This window comes from Arachis hypogaea, chromosome 13, assembly GCF_003086295.3.
Source record: "Arachis hypogaea cultivar Tifrunner chromosome 13, arahy.Tifrunner.gnm2.J5K5, whole genome shotgun sequence".
Lineage (NCBI taxonomy): Eukaryota > Viridiplantae > Streptophyta > Magnoliopsida > Fabales > Fabaceae > Arachis > Arachis hypogaea.
The window spans coordinates 42,301,512-42,324,793 of record NC_092048.1 but is presented as its reverse complement, the minus strand read 5'-3'; the positions used below and the strand labels follow the sequence as shown (position 1 = coordinate 42,324,793).

The 23,282-nt window shown below is 36.8% G+C and overlaps 2 non-coding genes across 2 annotated transcripts; one reads left to right on the top strand and one right to left on the bottom strand.

Annotated features, from left to right (window-relative positions):
• Positions 1-13,307: 13,307 nt before the first annotated feature.
• LOC112739603 (small nucleolar RNA R71) lies at positions 13,308-13,415 on the bottom strand. The gene has a single exon (XR_003170532.1). It is a non-coding gene; the product is annotated as a small nucleolar RNA R71 (small nucleolar RNA).
• A 7,445-nt stretch (positions 13,416-20,860) lies between these two features.
• On the top strand, positions 20,861-20,968 carry LOC112739363 (small nucleolar RNA R71). The gene has a single exon (XR_003170302.1). It is a non-coding gene; the product is annotated as a small nucleolar RNA R71 (small nucleolar RNA).
• The last annotated feature ends 2,314 nt before the right edge of the window (positions 20,969-23,282 follow it).

Here is a 23,282-nt window from a genome sequence, read left to right as displayed (position 1 = left end):
TAAGCAAACTTGTTAGTTAACAAAATTAATAGTCTAGATCTATTACAATCATCCTAAAAATAGGCAATATCTAAAGTAGTTTCCAGAAAACAAAAGTAGTGTTTCAGCAAAACTAGAGTCTAAATAGCAGAGTTCATAACAACAAAAAGTTAAATTGTAGAAGCAGCATTATGAGACAAATGCTAGGTATCAGAGCCCTCATCTTCGGTTCCAATCATATCTTCGTCTTGATTGGTTAAGGGCTGGTCATCATCCAAGGAGTCAAGATATTTCATCAGTACCTCAACACGACTTTGAAATTTTCGAAAGAAAGTCTCATTTTGAAGAGCCAATATCCTAGCTTGTTTGCTAGAATTTATCATTTGTTTTGTGAGGTTAACAAATTCTTGTAAAACGTCATTGACAATGCCATTAATAAGATACTTGTGAGATGAGGAAGTCCCGGTAGTGGATGGAGGAGGAATACTTTCTTCCTCTTCTTCCTCAAGAACTGTTTCCTTGGTAGCCTTAGTGGATTTTCCTTTTGTTTGTTTAACTACACCACTACCCTTGCGATAAGATAGTTTGTCTTCCATGGTTTTGTCGCTTAGATCAACACTAAAATACTGAAAGATGCATGTAAAAAAATTCCATATGGGAGTGAAACAATTTTATCATTTTTAATGTAATCAAACATGTGGCACATCATAAGGTAAGCAAATGAAATTTTTTTCTTTGTTGACTATGGCAAAAAGAATAAGAGAATCGCAAAGGGTGACCCTTTAGTAAGAACCACTTTAAGACAGCAAAAAATGAGTGATGAGGCGATGAAGCTGTGCATGGAAAGGACTAAGGGCTCTATGAATGGGAGTGACACCATCCATGAGGGAGATATTCTCACATATGCTATCCAGAATAGAGCATATTTGTATAGAATTCCCTAATCAAATCTGGATAAATGGATTTTCGAATATCAAACAGTTTATCCCATCCCAAAAATTTAAAGTTTTCAACAAAGTTTATCCCTTTTCTGCCAGATTATTTAGGTAAGCAACAAACGTGAAACACAAGAGTCTTTTGGAGACAATAGCTTGGTGAAATTCAAAGTCCATGCAAGTAGAAAACCTTTGGGGGTCAAAATGAGAATGAAATCGTTTACCGAAATGGGCTTTGAATACAACAGGATCAGGGTAAATGGGTTCTTTGACAGAGTGAAGAGAGGGTCTTTTGTTACCTTTAGGTGGACGTGAAGAGGGAACCGAGTGACTTTGAGGACGAGGGGTGGTTCGAGGAGGAGGAGAGGAAGGAGGTTCTTCATCTGTCATGGGCTGTTTGCCTTTCGCCACTTTAACCTTGGAGGAGCCAACCTCTTGAGCAATTGAAGAGGGTCTAGGGTTTGTTGTCTTGGTTCTTGCCATGGACTCAGGCGGTTGTGAGGAGTGTGAGAAAGAGGAGTGTGAGTAGATATGAATGTGAGTGTGAGATTGAGGTCTGGAAGGTGGAGGGTTACGTGGAGGTTTTATGGTTCCAGTTCCTCTTCTTGTGGCAACCTTCTTTTTCATCATGAAAGAAATAAGGAGTGTGAAGTAGAGAGAGAATGTGAACGTAGTAGAGTAATAGGGAAGATGAGAGGATTTCAATAAAAAATTGCTTTAAATTCTTAGGTTTCTTTGAAAACTGCATTAAGAAATGAATAAATATTTTATTCAAAGGATTTTGAAATTTAAAATCAATGCAGGCAGTTTTGAAAAGACACATCAAAAGTTTTTTTAAAAAGTAATTGACTGATTTGACTTAAAATATCACAAAATCAAATATTCCCTTTTTTATGTTGATGATCAACACAAGCAAGAGGCACACTTCATAAAATAACATATCTTTCTCTTTGGACCCAGTGGTGGTGTTAAGGAAGCATATAAGGCCACCTTGGATTTGGTTCACGTTCAGATTCATAGTAATTTTTAACTCATTGTCTGAACTTTATAGAAGCTAGAGGGAGTCATCATCTGTCCAGTTTTGTCTCCCTGCAAAATAAGAGATAAAAACAACCAGAAACTTGCTAATCAATTTTAGTTCAAGAATTCAAAATTAACAATCCCTAAAACAGTTCTCAATTTATAGAATCTATCTTCACATAGAGGTTTAGTGAAGATATATGCCAATTGATCCACAAATTTTACAAATTGAATGTCAATTGTACCCTTTTGCACATGTTCTCTTATTTAATGAAATCTAACTTCAATGTGCTTAGTTCTTGAGTGAAAAATAGGGTTTTTAGAGATATTTATGGTACTCAAATTATCACAAAATAGAGGGATACTATTGACTTACAATTTGTAATCATCAAGTTGTGTTTTAAGCCATATTAATTGAGATCAACAAGAAGAAGCTGAGATATATTTAGCCTCAGCCGTAGATAAAGCAACAGTAGCTTGCTTCTTACTTGACCACACATTTAGGAATTGTCCAAGAAAGCAACACATTTCAGAAGTACTTCTCCTATCGATACGATCTCCAGCAAAATCTATATCACAATACCCAAGTATACAGAATTTGTCAGTTTTAGGATACCAAAGACCAAAATCAGTCGTGCCTTTGATGTATCTAATGATCCTTTTCACAGCTGAAAGATGTGATTCTTTTGGTTGAGATTGAAATCTAGAACACACACACACACTTTAAACAATATCCGGTCTAAAGGATGTTACATACATGAGAGGTTCTATCATTCCACTATACCTTATTTCATCAACATCTTTCCCATTTTCATCTTTTTCAAGTTTAGAATTTGGATGCATCGGAGTACCCATTGGTTTGGAATTTTCTAAACCAGATTTTTTTTACTAACTCCTTAGCATATTTACCTTGGTTTACAAAAATTTCACTAGGAGTTTGTTTGATTTGGAGTCCTATGAAGAATGTGAGTTCTCCCATCATACTCATATCAAACTCTCTAGTCATCAATTTTCCAAATTCTTCACACAAGGTTTCATTTGCCGATCCAAACACAATGTCATCCACATAAACTTGAACAAGTATGAAATGATCATTAGATTCTTTAATAAAAAGAGTAGTATCTGTAGTGCCCCTTTGGAAATCATTTTTCAACAAGAAAGAGCTAAGTCTTTCATACCAAGCTTTTGGAGCTTATCTCAAACCATAAAGAGCTTTTGAAAGTTTGAATACATGGTTTGGAAAGTTTTTATTTTCAAAACTGGGGGGTTGAGCTACGTATACCTCTCTATCAATAAAACTATTCAAAAAGGCACACTTAACATCCATTTGAAAGAGTTTAAATCCTTTGTGGGCAGCATAGGTGATACGTGAATATTTTATACCATTTTTCATAGCATTTTCTAGTTGTTTTTAGTAAGATTTTAGTTAGTTTTACTTGATTTTAGTGCAAAAATCCTCTTTAGATATTACTTTGAGTTGTTTTGGTATTTTTATAATTACAGGTAAAATTTGGGCTAATTTGGCAGAGTTTTGTGCAAAAACAAAGAAAGGATAGTAGATGCTATCAACCCTGACCTGCTTACATTCCAACAAGCATAACTTATGCTACAGAGGTCCAATTGATGCAATTCTAACAGCGTTGGAAAGCCAACTTTCAGAGCTTTTTGACGATATATAATAGTCTATACGTTTTTTCTAGAATCACTGCCAAATTTGATGCTAAACACTGAGCCTGACATTTAGCGCCCAACAGGGACAAAACCAGCGCCAGAACTCCTCCTCCTTGTGCGTTTAACACCCAAACTGGCGTTAACTACCAGCAGCTATCCAGAATCACCCCTCTTTGGGCCTCCAGGTAGATTTAGCACCTATTAGTTATATTTTATTTTCTTTTTGTAATTTTTAATTACAAACAATATCTTTTAGGTTTAGAATTCAATATTTTATTTTAGTTTTAAATCAAAAGATTTGATTTGATCTAGATTTGATTTTGTTTTGATTTATTTTGAATTTGAATTCTAGGTAACAATTGTGTTTTCTCTGTAAGTTTGAGCAACTAAACCTCCGGATTAAGATTAGGAGCTCTATTTATTTCTATGGATTAGAACTATTATTCTTCTATTTTAATTTATGTTTGATTCAATTCTAAGGTTTGTTTTCGTTCTTAATCTTATGAACTTGGTGAAACGAGAGTATGACCCCTTTCTACATGAGTTCTTGTAATTCTCGAGAGAGTTATCTCGCTTGAAATATAGCTTGAAAACACTCCTCTTAGACGGCTAATACACAAACCAATGGGGATAAACAACATCTATTCATCCGGTTTGGGGTTATTAGGGCCTTCGTGGTATAAACTAGTTTTTTGAACTTTACCCTCTAATCTGAGTTAAGTGACCATGAGAGTGGCGGTTGATGAAGGTTAGAGGAGACTAAATCGCTAAGAGATTAGGGTTTAAACATCTCCGAAGCCTTAACTGTTTTCAATTAATGTTTTCACACCAAACCCTTATTTGCTTTTGTGATTTTCTTGTTTATTGCTTTATGCATTTTTAATCATCAAAACCCCTTTTCTATTCGCCTAACTAAGTCCAACTGGATAGCCATTATTGCTCAGTCCAGCAAGACTCGTGGGATTGACCCTCACTCACCTGAGGTATTACTTGGATGACCCGGTGCACTTGCCGGTTAAGCTGTGCGAAATCCTAATTCGCGCACCAAGTTTTTTGTCGCTGTTGCCGGGGCTTGACTAACTAATAGCTGTTTGATTGCTTAGATTAGGCATTTTTAGTTTTGTTTTTATACCCTATTTTTCTCTTTAAAAAAAATCGAAAATCTAATTCTTATTTTAATTTTCCCCTTAATTTTAGAAATTAAGTTCAGTATCTCCTTTTTGTTTTATTCTGATCTTCTTAGTTATTCTACTTGTTGAGTATGAATTTTATACTCATGTTTGCTTATTAGTTGTTTTATTTTCTTAATTATTTAGTTTATTTCCTTGATTTTATTCTTCTTTTATTTTCATTTTTCTTCGTATTTTACCTTATTTTCGTTTTATTTATTTTTATTCCTCTTTATTTTATTTCTTTTCAAAAAAAATAAAAAATAAAAAATTATTTCTTTTTTGCTTTCTTGTTTAACACCTAGTGCATTTAATTTTGTTTGGTGTTTTGTGCTGAGGAAAAATAATAGAGAGATATCACATGGGTTACTACTCACACCCATGGAGTGATTCAAATTACTATAGATGGAGGAATTATCCGGACTTTGGTTGGAAAAGTCAAGACCAAAGAAACTTTAGTACTCTATATTTCGTCTATCAAGAACCATCATCTCCTCACTCATATCAAGAACCACTTCTCATTATTCATATCAAGAATCATCATCTCCTTATTCATATCAAGAACTATCCGCTTTAGAGCTTACCATGAAAAAATTAGGAGAGGCCACTCAAAGTTGCATACATGATATGAGAATGAGTGTCAAAAATATAGAGGGGGCATATGGAGGTGATTAGCAGGCGTTGGGTAGAGGAACAAGCAAACTCCCTCATAATAGAAGTAATGCAAATCCCTATAAAAGAATGTGAGGGAATCATTCAAAGGAGTCCATCCTCCAATGAATTAGAGAGGTGCATAAAGGTTGATTTAATTGAACCATCAATCAAAGAGGTTCTTGATAAAGGGGTCTTTCCAAACACTGCACAACACTCAAGCCCCGAAAAAGAAGAAGAGTTAGAAGAGCAAGACCAAGAGACCTATGCACTAAGTGAAATTCCAATTAAGAAGGAGGTCGTGGAGGAATACAAGCCTAGGATTCCATATCCTCAGAAGTTAAAAGAGGAAGATACACAAACAAAAGAGGAAGCCATGAATACTCCATGCTTGCACCATCTAATAATTAAGGAGGAAGCCATACAATTTCCTTTCAATCAATGCATGCAAGCCTCCAGAAAGAAAAATTTGAATGCACGACCACATTTGAATTGAAGTCTTCTCCCCCAACACATGAATATGCTTTCTTTGGTCTTAGTGAATCAGAGAGTTGTATGGGGATTGCTTTTAGGTGGGTATCATTTTTCTCTTCTTCTGCCTTAAAGTCATTTCTCTTAACCAACTGGAAGAAGAGGAAAAAAATTCAACAATCAACTGTCAAGCTAATGACGGTAAAGAAGCACTTTTTAGGAGGCAACGCACCATAAGTATCCTTCAGTTTCTTTAAATTTTATTTTTATTTTAGTTTGATTTCATTTTTATTAATTTCCATAGTTTTCCTAGGTTTAATCTAGTTTGTGATCATGCACAGTGTTTAAAATAGGGACAGAAGGACTTAGAGTGAAGAACAAAACGCCCTGGAGAAAAACAGTTGTGGGCCGCTAAACGCCAGGGAGGGCGTTTAGCGCCAAGAGAGGGAGCTTTGGCTTGGGGGTTTAACGCCCAAAAGGGGGCATTCCAGCACTACTTTTTGCTCCCCCTAGGGCGTTTAACGCCCATTCCTGGCGTTAAACACTAGAAAAAAAGTTTTAAATTCAAATTTTTCTTCCCCTTCTATCACTCCTATCTTCTTTTGTATTATTTTTACTCATTCATGTGCTCTTCATGTCCCTTCTGTTTTCAGTTTTTCTTGCTTGGGGACAAGCAAATTTTTAAGTTTGGTGTTGCAGAGGGAGCTCTCGGGTTATATTATCATCAATGGCACCAAAGAAAGGTGAATCATCTTCATGGAAGAGCACAGCCTGAGGAAGGAACAGCAGCCACCATGGCTAAGGTGGTTGAGTTTCATTATCCCTTTCCTTATCTTATCTTCTGTTTTTGCAGTATTTTTAGCTTTTTTCCTATTTTCCATTCTAAGTTTACATGATCACTAGTAGGATTTTCTTGCTTTCTATTTTAGTTCCTTATTTTGTTATTTTATGTTTATTTTGAAATATGTCTCATGTATTGCTCACTAAGCTTAAAGAAAAATCAAAAGAAAAAGAAGTAGTAAAATGCATGAGATTTGAGTTATATATTATGAGTTATTCTGATTACTTTGATGTGGTGGCACTATCTTTATTTCTGAATGTATGATCTGAACAATACATATTTGATATTGGAGTTGAGAATATTAATTCTTGAAGAACTAAAACTTAGAAAAGTATTATGGATTCTCTGAAATAAGAAAAAGATTGATTCTTGAAGCAAAAGAAACAGCAAAAAGAATTGAAAAGAAAAGAAAAATCAAAACAAAAGGTCCAAGCCTTTGAGCATCAATGGGTAGGAGGGTCAAAATTGATCTAAATCTCAAAAGAGTGGTTTTCTCTAACCATATGCTTGTGGTGTGAAAGTGTCAAGCAACCCTTGAGATTGAACACTTAAAGTCGTGACCCATTGTTGTTACAGAGTATGCTTAAGGCTCTGAGTACCACTGTCTGGGAGAAGTAAAAAGAAAAATTAGAACTCAAAGAGTTCTCCAGTTAAGTGCTTGTAGTGTTCTTGTATGAAGTTAAGCTTGAAGACAAAACACTTAGAGTCATGGCTAGGTTCAAGGTGCAAAGCACCATAGAAAAGAAAGAAAATTTTATGTTCAAGAATCAATTAGAGCCTAAAAAAGAGAATCTATAATATCATTCAAGTTCTAGTTCTGGAGGATGCCAATATTTCTGAGCTTCAAAGGATAATGAGATGCCAAAACTATTCAGAGTAGAGTATCATAAGCATCATTCATTAACTAGACCTAAGCTTAATTGACAACTCAAAGTCTTAAGCATTTTCTCTTCTTTGGTCCTATATTGTCTTGGTTGCTTGAGGACAAGCAACGGTTTAAGATTGGTGTTGTAATACATGAATATTTTATACCCTTTTTCATAGCATTTTCTAGTTGTTTTTAGTTAGGTTTTAGTTAGTTTTACTTGATTTTAGTGCAAAAATCCTCTTTGGATTCTACTTTGAGTTGTTTTGGTGTTTTTATGATTTTAGGTGAAATTCGCACGAATTTGGCAGAGTTTTATGCAAAAACAAAGAAAGAATAGTAGATGTTGTCAACCCTGACCTCCTTATATTCCAACGAGCATACCGTGAGCTAAAGAGGTTAATTGATGCGGTTTTAATGGCGTTGGAAAGCCAACGTTCAGAGCTTTCCAACGACATATAATAGTTTATAATTTTCTTCTGGAATCACTGCCAAATCTGGCGCTAAACGCTGAGCCTAGCGTTTAGCGCCCAACAGGGACAGAACCAGCGCCGAAACTCCTCCTCCTTGGGTGTTTAACGCCCAAACTGGCGTTAACGCCAGCAGCTGTCCATAATCACCCCTCTTTGAGCCTCCAAGTGGATTTAGCACCTATTAATTATATTTTATTTTCTTTTTGTAATTTTTAATTACAAATAATATCTTTTAGGTTTAGAATTCAATATTTTATTTTAGTTTCAAATCAAAAGATTTGATTTGATATAGATTTGATTTTGTTTTGATTTAGTTTGTGTTTGAATTCTAGGTTTAGTCTTAGAGGTTTTTACTATAAATAAGGGACTTCCTTCCTCCCCAGAGGACACACTCGATCAGGCATCATTAGGAAACAATTGTGTTTTCTCTGTAAGTATGAGCAAGTAAACCTCCGGGTTAAGGTTAGGAGCTCTGTTTATTTCTATGGATTAGAAATATTATTCTTCTATTTTAATTTATGTTTGATTCAATTTAAAGGATTTTTTTCGTTCTTAATCTTATGAATTGGGTGGAACAAGAGTATGACCCTTTTATAAATGAGTTCTTGTGATTTTCGAGAGAGTTATCTTGCTTGAACTACAGCTTGAAAACACTCTTCTTAGACGTCTAATTACATAAACCGATGGGGATAGGCAACATCTATTCAGCCAGTTTGGGATGATTAGGACCTTCGTGGTATAAACTAGTTTTCTGAAATTTACCTTCTATTCTGAGTTAAGTGACTACGAGAGTGGTGGTTGATGAAAGTTAGAGGAAGCTAAATCGCTAGGAGATTAGGGTTTAGACACTTATGATTTGCCATAGAATGAATCATTCATTGTTAAAATAGTTGGTAAGAACTTTTAATCCGGAAAGATAAACATCTCCGAAGCCTTAACTATTTTCTCATGCTGTTTTCACACCAAACCCTTATTTGCTTTCATGATTTTCTTGTTTATTGCTTTATGCGTTTTTAATCATCAAACCCCTTTTCTATTCGCCTAACTAACTCCAACTGGATAGCCATTATTTCTCATTCCAGCAATCCTCGTGGGATCGACCCTCACTTACCTGAGGTATTACTTGGATGACTGATGAGCGGATAATTTATACGCTTTTTGGCATTATTTTTACATAGTTTTCAGTATGATTTAGTTAGTTTTTAATATATTTTTATTAATTTTTAAATAAAAATTACATTTCTGGACTTTACTATGAGTTTGTGTGTTTTTCTATGATTTCAGGTATTTTCTGGCTAAAATTGAGGGACTTGAGCAAAAATCAGATTCAGAGGTTGAAGAAGGACTGCAGATGCTGTTGGATTCTGACCTCCCTGCACTCAAAGTGGATTTTCTAGAGCTACAAGAGTCCAAATGGTGCGCTCACAATTGCGTTGGAAAGCAGACATCCAGGGCTTTCCAGCAATATATAATAGTCCATACTTTGCCCGAGTTTAGATGACACAAACTGGCGTTCAATGCCAGCTCTCTGCCCTATTCTGGAGTCAAACGCCAGAAACAGGTTGCAAAGCAGAGTTAAACGCCAGAAACACGTTACAAACTAGCGATTAACTCCAAGAAAGACCTCTACACGTGAAAGCTTTAATGCTCAGCCCTAGCACACACCAAGTGGGCCCGGAAGTGGATTTCTACATCAATTACTTATTTCTATAAACCCTAGTAACTAGTTTAGTATAAATAGGACTTTTTATTATTGTATTCGCAGTCTTGGTTACTCCGGTTCCCCTCTGGGGCCGAGACCAATGAACTCCATTATCACTTATGTATTTTCAACGGTAGAGTTTCTACACACCATATATTAAGGTATGGAGCTCTGTTGTTCCTCATGAATTAATGCAAAGTACTATTATTTTTCTATTCAACTCAAGCCTATTTCTTATCTAAGATATACACTTGTTCTTCAACCTGAGGAAGTTGATGATCCGTGACACTCATCATCATTCTCACCCATGAACGCGTGCCTGACAACCACCTCCGTTCTACTTGCAATCGCTTAAGTGCATATCTCTTAGCCTTCTGGTTCATGACACATGGTTGCCTCGCTTGACAACCGAGCCTTCCATTCCATGAGATCAGAGTCTTCGTGGTATAGGCTAGAATTATTGACGGCCATTCTTGAGATCCGGAAAGTTTAAACCTTGTCTGTGGTATTTCGAGTAGGATCTGGGAAGGGATGGCTTTGACGAGCTTCAAACTTGCGAGTGCTGGGCGTAGTGACAGACGCAAAAGGATGACTGAATCCTATTCCAGTATGATCGAGAACCGACAGATGAATAGCCGTGCGGTGACAGCGCATCTTGGACCATTTTCACTGAGAGGATGAGAAGTAGCCATTGACAACGGTGATGCCCTACATAAGCTTGCCATGGAAAGGAGTATGAATGATTGGATGAAGACAGTAGGAAAGCAGAGATTCAGAAGGAACTAAGCATCTCCATACGCTTATCTGAAATTCTCACCAATGAATTACATAAGTATCTCTATCCTATTTATATTTTAATTATATTTTAATTATCAATTCACCATAACCATTTTAATCCGCCTGACTGAGATTTACAAGGTGACCACAGCTTGCTTCAAGCCGACAATCTCCGTGGGATCGACCCTTACTCACGTAAGGTATTACTTGGACGACCCAGTGCACTTGCTGGTTAGTTGTGCGAAGTTGTGACAAAGTGTGATTCACGTTTGAGGGCACCAAGTCTTTGGCACCATTGTTGATGATCGCAATTTCGTGCACCAAGTTTTTGGCGCCATTGTCGGGGATTGTTCGAGTTTGGACAACTGACGGTTCATCTTGTTGCTCAGATTAGGTATTTTTATTTTAATTTTAAGTTTTTATTTTTATTATTTATATTTTCGAAATCAATATATTTTTCAAAAAAAAATCTTCAAAAAATAAATTATTCTATGTTCTTTAGAATTTTTAAGAATGAATTCTAGCGTTTCATGATGATTTGTTGAATCCTGGCTGGCTGTAAGCCATGTCTGATCTTTTGGACCGTGGTTTCAACTTATCATCACAAGAGCTTGTTGATCTTCACCCATTTGGCAGGTACACACATAGTTGTTGTATACATGGGAGGTAGGCAATATCTGCTGAAGCTTGGCTGGCCATTGGCCATGTCTAGTGTTTTGGACCGGAGCTTTCACTGAAAGCTTAGCTGGCTAGTAAGCCATGTCTAATTCCTGGACTGGAGCTTTAGACTAACATTGCAAGATTCCTAGAATTCTCATTAAAAATTTTGAAATCCTTATTTTTCTTTTTTTCAAAATAATTTTCGAAAAATTACAAAAAAAAATTTAATAAAATCAAAAAAATCAAAAATATTTTTGTGTTTCTTGTTTGAGTCTATTGTCAATTTATAAGTTTGGTGTCAATTGCATGTTTTTATTCTTGAAAGTGTGTTCATGTGTTCTTCATGATCTTCATGTGTTCTTGGTAAGTCTCCTTGTTTGAACTTTGCATTTTTATGTCTTGTGTCTTTTCTTATTTTCCATATGCATTTTTAATTTGTTAGTGTCTAATTATTGAAAATTTCTAAGTTTGGTGTCTTGCATGTTTTTCTTTTCTTAAAAAATTTCAAAAATAAGTTCTTGGTGTTCATCTTGACATTCAAAGTGTTCTTGGTGTTCATCTTGACATTCATAGTGTTCTTGCATGTTTCCTGTGTTTTGATCCAAAATTTTTAGGTCTTGCATCAATTTTATGTTTTTCTCTTTCTTCATTAAAAATTCAAAAATAAAAAAAATATATCTTTCCCTTATTTTCTCATAAATTTTTGAAAATTTGAGTTGACTTTTTCAAATATTTTTAAATTTAGTTGTTTCTTATGAGTCAAATCAAATTTTCAATTTAAAAATTCTATCTTTTTCAAAAATCAAATCTTTTTCATTTTTCTTTTATGATTTTCGAAAATTTCAAATTGATTTTTAAAATATTTCTTATTTTTGTTTCATAATTTCAAAATCTTTACTAACAATTAATGTGATTGATTCAAAAATTTTAAGTTTGTTACTTGCCTAGTAAGAAAGGTTCAATCTTTAAACTCTAGAATCATATCTTTTTAGTTTCTTGTTAGTCAAGTAATCAACTTTAATTTTCAAAATCAAATCTTTTTAAGTTTCTTTTTCAATTTTTTTTTCAAAATAAGTTTCAATCACATCTTTTTCAAAATCAATTTCAAAATCCTTTTCAATTAACTACTTGATTTTTTTTATTTTAAAAGTTTACTATTTCAATCATACCTTTTTTCAAAACTACCAAACTAACTCTCTCTCTCCCTCTCTAATTTTTGAAAATTCCTTCCCTCTTTTTCAAAATTCAATTTTAATTAACTAATTGTTTTAAATTTTAATTTAAATTAGTTTCATTTTTCCTTCTTAATTTTTGAATTTTAATTTTAATTTTAAATAAAAATAAAAATATTTTTATTTTATTTTATTTAATTTTAGAAATTCTCTCCTCCTCATCTCTTTCTAATTATTTTATTTATCTACTAACACTCCTCTTCTTCTTAAAAATTCGAACCCTCTCCCTCTTTCTGTGTTCGAATTTCTTTTCTTCTTCTACTCACATAAAGGAATTTCTATACTGTGACATAGAGGATTTCTCTTCTTTTCTATTTTCTTCTTTTTCATATGAGCAGGAGCAAGGATAAGAACATTCTTGTTGAAGCTGATCCAGAACCTGAAAGGACTCTGAAGAGGAAGCTAAGAGAAGCTAAAACATAACACTCTGAAGAGGACTTTACTGAAATTTTCGAAAAAGAAGGAGACATGACCGAAAATAATAACAATGCAAGGAAGATGCTCGGTGACTTTACTACACCAAATTCTAATTTACATGGAAGAAGCATCTCAATCCCTGCCATTGGAGCAAACAATTTTGAGCTAAAGCCTCAATTAGCTTCTCTGATGCAACATAACTGCAAGTTTTATGGACTTCCATCAGAAGATCCTTTTCAGTTCTTAACTGAGTTCTTGCAAATCTGTGATACTGTTAAGACCAATGGGGTTGACTCCGAGGTCTACAGGCTTATACTTTTCCCGTTTGCTGTAAGAGACAGAGCTAGAATATGGTTGGATTCTCAACCTAAAGATAGCCTGAACTCTTGGGATAAGTTGGTCACGGCTTTCTTAGCCAAGTTCTTTCCTCTTCAAAAGCTTAGTAAGCTTAGAGTGGATGTTCAAACCTTCAGACAGAAAGAAGGTGAATCCCTCTATAAAGCTTGGGAGAGATACAAGCAACTGACCAAAAAGTGTCCTTCTGACATGCTTTCAGAATGGACCATCCTGGATATATTCTATGATGGTCTGTCTGAATTATCTAAGATGTCATTGGACCATTCTGTAGGTGGATCCATTCACCAAAAGAAAATGCTTGCAGAAGCTCAGGAACTCATTCACATGGTTGCAAATAACCAGTTCATGTACACTTCTGAAAGGAATCATGTGAGTAATGGGACGCCTCAGAGGAAGGGAGTTCTTGAAATTGATACTCTGAATGCCATATTGGCTCAGAATAAAATATTGACTCAGCAAATCAATATGATCTCTCAGAGTCTGAATGGATTGAAGGAATCATCCAACAGTAATATAGAGGCATCTTCTGAAGAAGAAGCTTATGATCCTGAGAACCCTGCAATAGCAGAGGTGAATTACATGGGTGAACCCTATGGAAACACCTATAATCCCTCATAGAGAAATTATTCAAATTTCGCATGGAAGGATCAACAAAAGCCTCAACAAGGCTTTAATAATGGTGGAAGAAATAGGTTTAGCAATAGCAAGCCTTTTCCATCATCCACTCAGCAACAGACAGAGAAATCTGAGCAGAATCTATCTAGCTTAGCAAATATAGTCTCTGATCTATCTAAGGCCACTCTAAGTTTCATGAATAAAACAAGGTCCTCCATTAGAAATTTGGAGGCACAAGTGGGCCAGCTGAGTAAAAGAGTCACTGAAACTCCTCCCAATACTCTCCCAAGTAATACAGAAGAGAATCCAAAAAGAGAGTGCAAGGCCATTACCTTACTTGGTGTGGCCGAACCTAGAGAGGAGGAGGAGGACGTGAATCCTAGTGAGGAAGACCTCCTGGGACGTTCAGTGACCAATAAAGAGTTTCCCTTTGAGGAACCAAAGGAATCTGAGACTCATCTAGAGACCATAGAGATTCCATTGAACCCCCTTCTGCCCTTCATGAGCTCTGATGAGTATTCATCATTTGAAGAAGATGAAGACATTGCCGAAGAGCAAGTTGCTCAATATTTAGGAGCAATCATGAAGCTGAATGCCAAATTATTTGGTAATGAGACTTGGGAAGATGAACCTCCCTTGTTCACTGGTGCACGAAATTGTGATCATCAACAATGGTGCCAAAGGACTTGGAGCTCTCAAATGTGAATCACACTTTGTCACAATTCTGCACAACTACCAGCAAGTGCACTGGGTCGTCCAAGTAATACCTTACGTGAATAAGGGTCGATCCCACGGAGATTGTTGGCTTGAAGCAAGCTATGGTCATCTTGTAAATCTCAGTCAGGCGGATTCAAGTGGTTATGAAGGATTGATAATTAAAAGATAAATAAAACATAAAGTAAAGATAGAGATACTTATGTAATTCATTGGTAGGAATTTCAGATAAGCGTATGAAGATGCTTTGTTCCTCTTGAACCTTTGCTTTCCTATTGCCTTCTTCCAATCATTCATACTCCTTTCCATGGCAAGCTTTATATTAGGCATCACCGTTGTCAATGGCTATTTCCCGTCCTCTCAGTGAAAATGTTCTACGCACGTTGTCACCGCACGGCTAATCATCTGTCGGTTCTTGATCATGTTGGAATAGGATCTATTGATCCTTTTACGTCTGTCACACGCCCAACACTCGCGAGTATGAAGCTCGTCACAGTCATCCCTTCCCAGATCCTACTCAGAATACCACAGACAAGGTTTAGACGTTCTGGATCTCAGGAAAGGCCGCCTATAATTCTAGCCTATACCACGAAGGTTCCAATCTTAGATTAGAAACCCAAGAGATACACATTCAAGCTTGCTTGCATGTAGAACGGAAGTGGTTGTCAGTCACACGTTCATAGGTGAGAATGGTGATGAGTGTCACAAAATCATCACATTCATCAAGTTCTTGGGTGCAAATGGATATCTTGGAGAAGAAATAGAGTTGAGTTGAATAGAAAAACAATAGTACTTTGCATTAATTCATGAAGAACAACAGAGCTCCACACCTTAATCTATGGTGTGTAAAAACTCCACCGTTGAAAATATAAAAGTGATAATGGTGATCATTGGCTTCGGCCCCAAAGAGGGAACCAGAAGAACCAAGACGAAAATACAATAGCAAAACGTCCTATTTATAGAAAACTAGTAGCCTAGGGTTACAGAAATAGGTAATTAATGCAGAAATCTTCTTCTGGGCCCACTTGGTGTGTGCTTGGGCTGAGAATTGAAGCTTTCATGTGTAGAGACTTTTCTTGGAATTAAACGCCAGCTTTTGTGCCAGTTTGGGCGTTTAACTCCAGCTTTTGTGCCAGTTCTGGCGTTAAACGCCAGAATTCTTGAGCTGACTTGGAACGCCTGTTTGGGCCATCAAATCTCGGAAAAAGTATGGACTATTATATATTTCTAGAAAGCCCAGGATGTCTACTTTCCAACGCAATTGAGAGCGAGCCAATTGAGCTTCTGTAGCTCCAGAAAATCCACTTCGAGTGCAGGGAGGTCAGAATCCAACAGTATCTGCAGTCTTTTTTCAGCCTCTGAATCAGATTTTTGCTCAGGTTCCTCAATTTCAACCAGAAAATACCTGAAATCATAGAAAAACACACAAACTCATAGTAAAGTCTAGAAGAGTGATTTTTATTTAAAAACTAATAAAAACATAATAAAAACTAACTAAAACATACTAAAAACAATGCCAAAAAGCGTATAAATTATCCGCTCATCACAACACCAAACTTAAATTGTTGCTTGTCCCCAAGCAACTAAAAATCATATAGGATAAAAAGAATAGAATATACAATGAATTCCAAAAACATCTATGAAGATCAGTATTAATTAGATGAGCGGGGCTTTTAGCTTTTTGCTTCTGAACAGTTTTGGCATCTCACTTTTTCCTTTGAAGTTTAGAATGATTGGCTTCTATAGGAACTCAGAATCCAGATAATGTTATTGATTCTCTTAGTTAAGTATGTTGATTCTTGAACACAGCTACTTTATGAGTCTTGGCCGTGACCCTAAGCATTTTGTTTTCCAGTATTACCATCGGATACATAAATGCCACAAACACATGACTAGGTGAACCTTTTCAGATTGTGACTCAGCTTTGCTAAAGTCCCCAGTGAGAGGTGTCCATGGCTCTTAAGCACACTCTTTTTGCTTTGGACCACGACTTTAACCGCTCAGTCTCAAGTTTTCACTTGACACCTTTACGCCACAAGCACATGGTTAGGGACAGCTTGGTTTAGCCGCTTAGGCCAAGATTTTATTCCTGTGGGCCCTCCTATCCACTGATGCTCAAAGCCTTGGATCCTTTTTATTTTACCCTTGCCTTTTGGTTTAAAGGGCTATTGGCTTTTTCTGCTTGCTTTTTCTTTTTCTTTTTTTTTTTGCAAGCTTTTCACTGCTTTTTCTTGCTTCAAGAATCAATTTTATGATTTTTCAGATTATCAAATAGCATTTCTCCTTTTTCTATCATTCTTTCAAGAGCCAACAATTTTAACATTCATAAACAACAAATTCAAAAATATGCACTGTTCAAGCATTCATTCAGAAAGACAAAAGTATTGCCACCACATCAAAATAATTAAACTGTTTTAAAATTCGAAATTCATGCACTTCTTTTTCTTTTTCAATTAAGAACATTTTTCATCTAAGAAGGGTGATGGATTCATAGGACATTCATAGCTTTAAGGCATAGACACTAAGACACTAATGATCATGTAATAAAGACACAAATATAAATAAACATAAAGCATAATTTTCGAAAAACAGAAAATAAAAAAAAACAAGGAGATTAAAGAACGGGTCCACCTTAGTGATGGCGGCTTGTTCTTCCTCTTGAAGATCTTATGGAGTGCTTGAGCTCCTCAATGTCTCTTCCTTGCCTTTGTTGCTCCTCTCTCATGGTTCTTTGGTCTTCTCTAGTTTCATGGAGGAGGATGGAATACTCTTGGTGCTCCACCCTTAGTTGTCCCATGTTGGAACTTAATTCTCCTAGGGAGGTGTTGATTTGCTCCCAATAGTTTTGTGGAGGAAATTGCGTCCCTTGAGGCATTCAGGGATTTCATGATGAGGAAATTCCTCATGCTCTTGGTGAGGTTCTCTTATTTGCTCCATTCTTTTCTTAGTGATGGGCTTATCCCCATCAATGAGAATGTCTCCTTCTATGTCAATTCTAATCGAATTGTAGAGGTGACAAATGAGATGAGGGAAGGCTAACCTTGCCAAAGTAGAGGACTTGTCTGCCACCTTGTAGAGTTCTTGGGATATAACCTCATGAACTTCTACTTCCTCTCTAATCATGATACTATGAATCATGATAGCCCGGTTTATAGTAACTTCAGACCGGTTGCTAGTGGGAATGATTGAGCGTTGGATGAACTCCAACCATCCCCTAGCCACGGGCTTGAGGTCATGCCTTCTTAGTTGAACCGGCTTCCCTCTTGAATCTCTCTTCCATTGAGCGCCCTCTTCACAAATGTCTATGAGGACTTGGTCCAATCTTTGATCAAAGTTGACCCTTCTAGTGTAGGGGTGTGCATCTCCTTGCATCATGGGCAAGTTGAATGCCAACCTTACATTCTCCGGACTAAAATCTAAGCATTTCCCCCGAACCATTGTAAGCCAATTCTTAGGGTCCGGGTTCACACTTTGATCATGGTTCTTGGTGATCCATGCATTGGCATAGAAATCTTGAACTATTAAGATTCCGACTTGTTGAATGGGGTTGGTGAGAACTTTCCAACCTCTTCTTCGATTCTCATGTCGGATCTCTGGATATTCGCCCTTTTTGAGCTTAAAAGGGACCTCGGGGATCACCTTCTTCTTGGCCACAACTTCATAGAAGTGGTCTTGATGCACCCTTGAGAGGAATCTCTCCATCTCCCATGACTCAGAGGTGGAAGCTTTTGCCTTCCCTTTCCTCTTTCTAGAGGTTTCTCCGGCCTTTGGTGCCATTAATGGTTATGGAAAAACAAAAATCTTTAGCTTTTACCACACCAAACTTAGAAGGTTTGCTCGTCCTCGAGCAAAAGAGGAAAAAAGGGAGTAGAAGAAGAAGAAATAGAGGAGATGGATGGGGCTTAGTGTTTCAGACAAGGGGGAGAAGTAGTGTTTAGGTTGTGTAAAAATGAAGGAGTGAAGATGGGTTTATATAGGAGTGGAGAGGGGGGTATGGTTCGGCCATTATGGGTGGGTTTGTAAGGGAAAGTGGTTTGAATTTGAATGGTGAGGTAGGTGGGGTTTTATGAAAGATGGATGTGAGTGGTGAAGAGAATGGTGGGATTTGATAGGTGAGGGGTTTTGGGGAAGAGGTATTGAGGTGATTAGTGAATGGGTGAAGAAAAGAAAGAGAGGGGTGGGGTAGGTGGGGATCCTGTGGGGTCCACAGATCCTGAGGTGTCAAGGATATCTCATCCCTGCACCAAGTGGCGTGCAAAACGCCCCTTTCTGCCAATCCTGGCGTTAAACACCAGGCTGCTGCCTATTTCTGGCATTTAACGCCAGCTTCTTGCCCTTTTTTGGTGTTAAACGCCAGCTCTGTGCCCATTTCTGGCGTTAAACGCTCAGAATGGTGCCAGGCTGGGCGTTTAACGCTCATTCTGCTACCCTTACTGGCGTTTAAACGCCAGTAAATTTCTCCTCCAGGGTGTTCTATTTTTAATTCTGTTTTTCAGTCTGTTTTTGCTTTTTCAATTGTTTTTGTGACTTCACATGATCATCAACCTACAGAAAACATAAAATAACAATGGAGAATAAATAAAATTGGGTTGCCTCCCAACAAGCACTTCTTTAATGTCAGTAGCTTGACAGTGGGCTCTCATGGAGCCTTACAGATACTCAGAGCATGATGATGGCCTCTCAACACCAAACTTAGAGTTTGGTTGTGGCCTCCCAACACCAAACTTAGAGTTTGAATGTGGGGATTTTGTTTGACTCTGTATTAAGAGAAGCTTTTCATGCTTTCTCTCCATGATTACAGAGGGAGATCCTTGAGCTTTAAACACAAGGGAGTCTCCATTCACTTGAATGATCAATTCTCCTCTGTCAACATCAATCACAGCTTTTGCTGTGGCTAGGAAGGGTCTGTCAAGGATGATGGATTCATCCATACACTTCCCAGTCTCTAGGATTATGAAATCCGCAGGGATGTAGTGGCCTTCAACCTTTACCAAGACATCCTCTACAAGTCCATAAGCCTGTTTCTTTCAATTGTCTGCCATCTCCAGTGAGATTCTTGCAGCTTGTACCTCAATGATCCCTAGCTTCTCTATTACAGAGAGAGGCATAAGGTTTATACTTGACCCCAGGTCACACAGAGCCTTCTCAAAGGTCATGGTGCCTATGGTACAAAGGATTGAGAAATTTTCAGGGTCTTGTCTCTTCAGAGGTAATGTCTGCCTAGTCAAGTCATCTAGTTCTTTGAAGAGCAATGGAGGTTCATCCTCCCAAGTCTCATTACCAAACAACTTGGCATTTAGCTTCATGATTGCTCCAAGGTACTTAGCAACTTGCTCTTCAGTGACATCTTCATCCTCTTCAGAGGAAGAATACTCATCAGAGCTCATGAATGGCAGAAGTAAATTCAATGAAATCTCTATGGTCTCTGTGTGAGCCTCAGATTTCCATGGTTCCTCATCAGGGAACTCCATGGAGGCCAGTGGACGTCCATTGAGGTCTTCCTCAGTGGAGATCACTGCCTCTTCCTCCTCTCCAGGTTCGGCCGTGTGGGTTGTGGCTATGGCCTTGCACTCTCTTTTTGGATTCTCTTCTGTATTGCTTGGGAGAGTACTAGGAGGGAGTTCAGTAATTTTCTTACTCAGCTGACCCACTTGTGCCTCTAAATTTCTAATGGAAGACCTTGTTTCAGTCATGAAACTTTGAGTGGTTTTGATTAGATCAGAGACAATGGTTGCTAAGCCAGAGTGGCTCTACTTAGAATTCTCTGTCTGTTGCTGAGAAGATGATGGAAAAGGCTTGCTATTGCTAAACCTATTTCTTCCACCATTATTGTTGTTGAAACCTTGTTGAGGTCTCTGTTGATCCTTGCATGAGAGATTTGGATGATTTTTCCATGAAGGATTATAGGTGTTTCCATAGGATTCTCCCATGTAATTCACCTCTTCCATTGCAGGGTTCTCAGGGTCATAAGCTTCTTCTTCAGAGGAAGCTTCTTTAGTACTGCCTGTTGCTGCTTGTATTCCAGACAGACTCTGAGAAATCATATTGACTTGTTGAGTCAATATTTTGTTCTGAGCCAGTATGGCATTCAGAGTATCAATCTCAAGAACTCCTTTCTGAGTTGTCCCATTATTCACAGGATTCCTTTCAGAAGTGTACATGAATTGGTTATTTGTAACTATTTCAATGAGTTCCTGAGCTTCTGCAGGCGTCTTCTTCAGATGAAGAGATCCTCCAGCAGAGCTGTCCAATGACATCTTGGATAGTTCAGATAGACCATCATAGAAGATACCTATGATGCTCTATTCTGAAAGCATGTCAGAAGGACACCTTCTAATCAATTGCTTGTATCTTTCCCAAGCTTCATAGAGGGATTCACCTTCCTTCTGTCTGAAGGTTTGGACTTCCACTCTAAGCTTGCTCAATTTTTGAGGTGGAAAGAACTTTGCCAAGAAGGCATTGACTAGATTTTCCCAAGAGTTCAGGCTTTCCTTAGGTTGTGAATCCAACCATGTTCTAGCTCTGTCTCTTACAGCAAAAGGAAAAAGCATAAGTCTGTAGATCTCAGGATCAACCCCATCGGTCTTGACAGTGTCACAGATTTGCAAGAATTCAGCTAAGAACTAATGAGGATCTTCCAATGGAAGTCCATGAAACTTGCAATTCTGTTGCATTAGAGAAACTAATTGAGGCTTAAGCTCAAAGTTGTTTGCTCCAACGGCAGGGATTGAGATGCTTCTCCCATAGAAGTCGGGAGTAGGTGCAGTAAAGTCACCAAGCACCTTCCTTGCATTATTGGCATTGTTGTTTTCGGTTGCCATGGCTTCTTCCTCCTTGAAGAGCTATGTTAGGCCCTCTAGAGAGAGTTGTGCTTTAGCTTCTCTTAGCTTTCTCTTCAAGGTCCTTTCAGGTTCAGGATCAGCTTTAACAAGGATGCCTTTGTCTTTGCTCTTGCTCATATGAAAGAGAAGAGAACAAGAAAGTATGGAATCCTCTATGTTACAGTATAGAGATTCCTTGAGGTGTCAGAGGAAAAGAAAAATAGAAGAAGAAGGTAGATAGAAGAGAATTCGAACTTATTAAGAAGGATAGAGTTCGAATTGCACCTTGAGGAGGAGTGTTAGTCCCTTAAATAGAAGGATGTGCGAAGAGGGGAAGAATTTTCAAAATTAAAGTAAAAGATTTTGAAATAATTAAAGAAAATTTTGAAAATTTGATTGATGATTTTCGAAAATTAAAATTGGGAAAGAAATTAAGTGATTTTGAAAAAGATTTTGAAATTAGAAATTAAAAAGATATGATTGAAAATTAATTTTGAAAAAGATGTGATTGAAAAGATATGATTGAGAAGATATGATTGAAAATCAAATTAAAAAGAGAAAGTTTTAAAATTAAAGTTGATTACTTGACTAACAAGAAATTAGAAGATATGATTCTAGAATTTAAAATTTGATCCTTTCTTAATAGTAACAACTTGAAAATTTTGAATTAAATCACTAATTGTAGCAAGGATTTTCGAAAATAGTAATAAATAAAAAAATTGAAAAGAAATTGATTTTGAAAAGATATGATTGAAAAGATATGATTTGAAAAATATTTGATTTTGAAAAATTATGAAAATTTGAAAAAGATTTGAATTAAAAACAAAATATTTCCTCTAGTGTCATCTTGGCGTTAAACGCCCAGCCAAGTACCCTGGCTGGCATTTAAACGCCAGTTTTCCTTCTTCACTGGGCGTTTTGAATGCCCAGCTTTTTCTGTGTGATTTCTCTGCTGAATATTCTGAATCTTCAATTCTCTGTGTTATTGACTTGAAAAGACACAATTTTGAAAATTTTTTGAATTTTTAATGATGAGAAAAAAAATGCAACTAGGATCAAATAAACAATGCATGCAAGACACCAAACTTAGAAGTTTGTATACTAAGGACTATAATAATTTAAAAATGCATGTAAGAAACAACAAAAGACACAAAATAAGAGAAATTAAAGATCAGAGCACTGAAATCATCAAGAACAACTTGAAGATCAATGAAGAACATAATGCATATATTCGAAAAAATGCAAGAAGAAAAAAGACATGCAATTGACACCAAACTTAAGATTAGACACTAGACTCAAACAAGAAACATAAAATATTTTTAGTTTTATGATTTTATAAATTTTTTGTGATTTTTCAAAAATTGAGTGGAAAAGAAAATAAAGAGATTCAAAACTTTTAATAAGAATTCCAGGAATCATGCAATGTTAGTCTAAAGCTTCAGTCTAAAAGAATTTAGACATGGCTAGCCAAGCTTCAGCAGGACATTACATTCAACAGCTAAATTGATGAGAATCAATCATCTTTTGTGATGATAAGAACATCACCTTGAAACTCTAGAATTCATTCTTAAAAATTTTGAAAAATAAAAAGAAAAGTACCTAATCTAAGCAACAAGATGAACCGTCAGTTGTCCAAACTCGAACAATCCCCGGCAACGGCGCCAAAAACTTGGTGCACGAAATTGTGATCATCAACAATGGCGCCAAAGAACTTGGAGCTCTCAAACGTGAATCACACTTTGTCACAATTCCGCACAACTAACCAACAAGTGCACTGGGTCGTCCAAGTAATACCTTACGTGAGTAAGGGTCGATCCCACGGAGATTGTCGGCTTGAAGCAAGCTATAGTCATCTTGTAAATCTCAGTCAAGCGGATTCAAGTGGTTATGGAGGATTGATAATTAAAATATA